Genomic DNA, 6881 nt, shown 5'->3' with positions numbered 1-6881 from the left:
GGGGGAGGGGAGAGGGAGGGGGAGCGGGAGGCTGCAGCCTTTGAGGCCCGTGACCCAGCCCATGCTGAGCATGCTCCTGGCTACCAGGGATTGACTCCCAGATGGCGCTTGTTCAAAGACAGTCCAGCCAGACCCCACAAAGTCTTGTATAAGCTTCCTGATCTAGAATCCTCCTTGCTCCACCCTCTTCTGAATCCCCAGCAGGAAGAAGAGAGCCTGCCAACTACAAGAACCTCGATATATGTTTTTGCGTTAGTTCCATGAGTTCTGTTTGAGACATGGAGGAGCTGCCTACCTCTTTCATGCTAGAGTCGCCATCCCTTCACCAGACACAACCTGTGACAGAATCAACAGATTATGAACTAAGCGGCAAGGAGAGGCCACAGCTACACCGCGTGAGCCTCAGTCTCACTGAGCCTGAAACAGGGATTGCCCCTCATCCTCTCAGTTACTTGGGCCAGCAAGTTTCCATTTTGCTTCCGATGTGTTTTGGCTGGGTTTATGTGGCCCACGCTAGCCGAGAACTAACTGCGAGAGTCAGAAGAAGAACCAGGAAGGGGAAACAGGACCCAGCATAGGAGATCAGAGCGCAGTGGGTTGTTGCCCTGACTGCTTGGTCCTAACTGGAAGGAACAAGCTCAGATAATAGGGTTTTCCACAGCTTGGCCTTGGATGGTGGCTTGTGACGAGGTCATGTGGGTCAGCGCAAAGAAGTCTTAATCTAATGTCAAAAAATAAGATCTTGGACTTAGCTTTTCTCTTTAATAGATCTGTAATTTTTTTTTTCAAATAAGTCAACTAGCCTCTTTGGATTTCAGTTCCCTTTAATATGAAATTACTAACTTGACCTAAGTGGTCCAGTTCTGTGTGGCTGCCTGTGTCTCTACTGAGGTTGGACCACTGTCTCTGCAGCTCCTGCCATATCAGTTGTCTCTGGGTAATGGTGACAGTGCTAGAGAGGGCAGAGGTGACAGTTATGTGTGATAATGGTGGTCACCCAGTCACACTGGTGGCGACCCCAATGGTATTAGTGTGACTGATAATGGAGACAACTGTGGCTGTGGTACGGCGCTTTCGGGGTGGTCTTAGCACATTGAAATCGACTCTCCCCTCTTCCAACCTTAGGACCATCTTAGGTGGACATTACTGATGCTGCCAGAATTGAAAATCTTAGAAGGGGAAGAAGCCCTAAGGAGGCCTCTGGTCTGGCCTCGTGGGTGAAGTGGGGAAGAGTCCTTACTTTAAAGATGAAACCACAGAAGCTGAGAACCTAGCTGATCTGGGCTGCGGTTCTTAGCCGCAGGCAGTCCTGCACTTCATCCCAGGCTTCCACCCAGGACATGGACATGTGGGCAGCTGTTGCATCTCATCCCTGGGTAAGAGTAGACCTCTGCACGGGATGTCCTCAGCTCTGGTGCTGAGCCCTTGTTCATCTTTGGGGATGGAATCTCTTGCAGAATGCACTGTACCCTCCCACATTTCATGGGTTGAAGATCTAACATGCCTGTATTATTCAACAGAGCCGAAGTGATGAGGCAACCACTCGTGTGGCCCCAATCCAATGTGGCAGACGTCCTTGCAAGAGAAACATACTCAACACCACAGACTACTGCATGGAAGAATAGGAGAAGACATCCACCTATAAGCCAAAGGGAAGGGCCGCAGAAGAAAATCAACCCTACAGACACCTTGGACTCATACTGCTGGCCTCCAGAACTGAAAACAGACATGTGTTTCAAAGGCTCCCCCAGGCAACTTGGTGGCCTCTGTGGCTCAGGCAGGGCCTGCTATCAGCATCTCCTCCCTTCCTAGCTCCTCAGTGTTCAGTCAGGGTTCCAGATGAGCACCCTGAAAGTACCTGCATTCTCAGCCTTCAGCCAACGCCCTGGCCACCCTGCCTGCCCAGAGCCCCCTCCTCCATTGCAGTTTTGTCTCTGGCTTAAGAGTACTGGGTTGGGCCAGGTGAATAGCTCAGTGGACCAAGCACCTGCTTAGGCAAGTGCAGGGACTGGGGTTCAATCTCTGGCACCACAGACCACGTCGGCCTTGCCCCTGGGCACGCTGAGCTGGCCACAGAGACTGGTCATGGTGGTGCACACCTGCAATCCCAGCGCTGGGGAGGCTGAGAACAGAGGTTCACTGTGAGTCCAAGCTGCATGAGACCCTGTAACAACCATATTTTAAAAGAAAGAAGAATGCCCAGTTGGCGTTTGTGCCACCTCTTCTGCTGATTCTTCCCAAAGCCCAAGTCTTCGCCTTTCCCTACTGCCAGACCTATCACAGTTCAAAGCTGCACCGCACATTTACAAGGCTAGATGTGATGACCTCTGGACAGAGTTTGAGAACAGACAGCCAGAGGCGTTTGCATCTAAGAGGCAGAAAAGAGACGAGAAGGGTTCTAGCTTCCCACCCACCCTCGCGTTCTACCAGCTAGAAACCTGTCTGTGCCACAAGCGCAGCCGCAAATCCTTCCCGGGGAGGAGCGCAGACCTCAGGCTTGGAGAACTCCTCCAAGTTCCAGCTCCTCCACTTCCCAGCTGCTGAAATGAGAAGGCTGAGCTTAAGAGCGTGCAACAGAGATCCTTAGACGCTCTTTCGATGAAGGCCTGGGCTTTCTACCAAGTAGGCAGTTTCCGTCTCAAAGGGCTCAGGTGAACTTGTAAATTTGGTCCAGTAAAGATGCAAATAATTCAACTCTTACAGAAGACTTAGCTGCAATGGTTATGGCTTATCTCCTTACTGGACGTTAACCAGCTTTTGACCTCATCCAGTAATCTTTCTGTATTAATTTCCTGTGGCTGCTTAACAATGTTCTCCTTCTTAAGGTGAACAATGTGAATTTGCCACCCTACAGTCCTAGAAGTCCAAAGCCAGTTTCGCCGGGCTGAAGACCAAGTGCCGGCAGGGCTGGTTCCTTCTGGAAGCTCGAGAAGAGGATCTGTCCCCGTGCCTTTTCTGGCCTCCATGAACACTGATCCCGCCTCTGCTGCCTTTCTCTCATCTCGCTCACTCTGACACTCCTGCATCATTCTGACAAGCACACAGTGATATGAGAAATCTTCAGGTAATCCAGATAATCTCCACCTCAAGATCCTTAATTTAGTCACATCTGTGCACCCCTTTTTGCAGGTAAGATAGCATGTACACTGTTTTTGGCCAGGTGTTAGGACTGGATGGCATGAGTTTTGGCAAGCCAGCCGCTGTGCAGCCTACCACAACTGCCTTAAATTTCTTTTCTAAACTATCAGCATGTGCCCATGTTCTTTAATGCTCTTTAGCTTCTCACTGGTTCCCTCATTAATGAGCCAAAAAAATCTTTGACATGGGATCCTTTGCTACTTGTGTGAAAGGCACAATTCGCATCTTTGAAAATTACGCTTTGACATAATCCTATGACCATAAGCAGGTTGCTTAATGACTCCAAGTTTCCATCTTCATAGATGTAAATGACAATGACGACAACGATGATGACAATGATGACAATGACTATGATGATGATGATGATGAGGAGGAGGATGATGATGATGATGATGATGATATTTAACTTTGGGGCTGCTTTTGAAGGGGGGAAACTGAGGCAATGTATATAAAGTACTTAGCCCAGGACCAGGACCTGGTCCATCTTAATCCCATACTAAGTGGTGAGCCATGAAATTGACCTGGAACTGGAACAGCTGCTCTGGCTTTGGTATCTCCACATCCCTAAAGTGAAAGCACTCTTCTTAGAGAAGTTTCCTGTGCAGCTCTTCTTAGCTTCTTTGCTGCTCTTTCTAACCCTGTGATCAGAACCATCAGACATCAGGACCCTTTAGTAATTCTGCACAAAGGTGGTCCCTCTAGGTGGGCATGAAAGGGCAACCGCAATCCTTGGCACGGGATGAAGGCTGACCTGGAGCCTCCCTCTGTGGCATACACAGCTGCACAAGCTACACCGGGGGCCCTGACTGTGAGGGTTAAGCTAACGGATCGTACGGCCATCGTAGGACACCCTCAGCACAGCTCTCCAGACAGGAGCAGAGGAGCCAGTCACATCCCAAGCAGAAAGGCAGGATTTGCCCGCCCGGCGATCTCACATCCAGCCTGGCAAGCTGCGCCAGACAATAGCTACACAGCTTACTGGCATCAGTCATACAGACCCTAAAATTCCTTAGTTCTGCCCGAGAACGTGGACTGTCATTGTGCCACAGACTGACGGCAGCACTTCCTCCTTGTTGCATATAAAAGCAGATGGAGCTCTCGGTCAAACGGTGTAACCTGTAGCTACACGGGCACTTTCCGCAGGGTGACTTGAGCTCGGGGTCATGTTTACGCTATAAATATGTGAATGTGCTGTGTAATGTTTATGCTTGCTTCCTTTAAGAAGAAACAGAAAACAATGAGAATAGGAGCAAACACTTTGCTACTCTGGTGTGGTTGAGATGAACTGCTTGGAGTTTCCAGAAATGTAGGATTTCAAACCCACTAAGCGCTAATCCACACTCACCAAGGTCAGCTGGTGAGTCCAATGCACAGCGAAGTTGGAATAGCACTGCTGTGAGAACCTCTGAGCCAGAGTAGCGGCAGTGAGACTGCTACGTTCTAGGGAAAAACTCACCATTCCAGCAGGAATGTCAGGAAAGGAAAGCCCCTGTGCTCAGAGGAGGAGAAGCTGCTGGAGACAGTGCTGGAGCCGAGGGGCTCTTGTTTCCTGACCTAGAAATCAGCCTTAACAATTGAGAGAGGCCAGGAGAGTGTGAGAAGTAAGGAGAGGAAGACAGGATTAGAAGCAGCGGTGCAGAGGCCAGAGCTGGCTGGGAAGTACCCGCCTGGGAGCAGGGCTGCATCCTCCCGCGCACACCTCAGCCACCTCTGCTCTCTCCGGCCACGGTCAGCAGCAAGCTGGAGATGAGAAGAGTGCTGAGAGTTGTGTCTAATTAGGCTTGGGGTTCTGCCAGGGACCTGCAATGAAGTAAAACAGAAAATTTGTTGAGGCAGCAAATAAGGAAGTGATTTATTGAAGGATCATGGAATTAGCTAGATTAGAAAGGACATGACTCAAACAAAATAACAGACTGGGAAAAAGGTACCAGGATCACAGGCTTATGGATCCCTGAAGTCAGCAAGCACTGAGGTCAGGGCACTGGAAGAATTAAACTAGAAAGTTAGGAGCGCATGGAGACTGGGATTCTTATAACTGGGTTTGTGAAGGAGACTGATTAGCAGTCATCCCATGGTCCAGTCAAGGTCATCCAATACCGCAGGCTCTAGCCATAGGAGATGGACTAAATTTAAATTAATTAAAATTACAGAAGACTTGAAACCCGTTGCTTCAACTGCACTAGCCATTCTTCCTGTATTTGACAGACACATGCTGCTAGTGGCTGCGCCCTGGAACACCACAGACACAACATGTCTTCACCAACACATACCGTTCTGTGGGCAGTGCTGTCCGAGGAATTGGCTGCGGGAGTTCAGGATCGGACTCAGCATAAGACGGCAAGATCTTGGGCCAGAGCACTGCAGGGTACTGGCTGCTCCGCATACATGTGTAAATCACTAGAAGCTGAAGCAGGGGCGGTGCTGGAGAGAGCGACAGAGGCCTAGGATCTCCACTCTTTAAGGTGCCAGAGAGATCAGGGTCAATGGACAATGGTGATAAGATGACTTGTGGATGAACACTGAAGTGAGGAGAACGGTAAAATGATCTAGAGGGACCGTGAGGGAGCAAGGAGGACGCCACCCACGTTCAGGCTTCAAGGCCAACAAGAACTGTTGGGTCAATAACATTTCAAGTGAGATCCAGCTTCTGTAGGAAGAAAACTAGAGAATTTCAAAGATGATGGTGGAGTCAGGAGATCTTGCTGACCACTGACCATGGATCCCAGGGCAGGGTTTCAGAAGACAGAGAGTCGTGGACGATGGGCTTACAGAAGATGTGCAGAGCTTCGTGGCATCCGGGGTCCAGGAGATGAGGGAAGTCCTAGGAACCAGAATTCTGTGGGCCATAAGAACAGCAACTGGGGGAACAGTGAGTGATACTTTTGCCCCAAAGTATCAATAGAATGAGTTGTAAGTGCTGAAGGAGAAACAAGACTTCTACCAGGAGCGCAAAGAATTCTGGAACACCCTGTCCACTTCCTCTTAGGATGGAGTGGAGGGCCAGGGAGGTGGCTCAGTAGAATGAGTGCTTCCTTGGCAAGCACAAGGGCCTGAGTTCAATCCCTGGTTCTGCCAATAAATAAATAAATAAGATGGACTGGAGGCTTAATAATGATTTAGAGTTCTGAGCACCTCTTGGAGGGTGGTGGAGGAGACGTAAAGACTGCGAAGGGTCCCAGGGAAAATATGGACTCCTGATTTCCTAACCCTGTCAACTAGAAAGGCCTTGGTGCTGGACAGATCCTGGAGAAGAGGCTTGCTATACGTACAGGAGCCAAGCTTCAGGCTCAGCCCCGGGGGGCCGACCTGTGTGAAACTGAGCCTGACATCCCCTTCCGGCCCTTGCCCCATCTTCAAGCTTTCCTCCTCCCGTTGCCTCTGCGTGGGAGTCTCCTCTCGCTTCTCCAAGGTGAGAACTGTCACCATCTGCTGCTTGACGATGCTCCTTTTAAAGGTTGAGGCAAGTAACACTGTTCACAGGTCCACTGACTGGGTCAAGCATTCCCTTGGGAAACACTGATAACGAGCCTCAAGAGAACAAATCGCAGAAACAAGGGTCCAAATACGATTTCCATCACGTATTAGTTGTATGTCCCTGGAAATTGCTTTAGCCTCTCTTCTGCAAAATGCAAACATTAGCAATAACTTCCTTACAGAGCTATGTGAAAAATAAGCAAAACAGTCCAGCAAATCCATGGAAGTAACCGGGGCAGTCAGTGGCAGTACTTCACAGTAAAAATCCA

The sequence above is a fragment of the Octodon degus genome, unplaced genomic scaffold (assembly GCF_000260255.1).
Source record: "Octodon degus isolate 3935 unplaced genomic scaffold, OctDeg1.0 scaffold00062, whole genome shotgun sequence".
NCBI classification, from domain to species: Eukaryota; Metazoa; Chordata; class Mammalia; order Rodentia; family Octodontidae; genus Octodon; species Octodon degus.
This window is presented reverse-complemented; position numbering follows the sequence as displayed.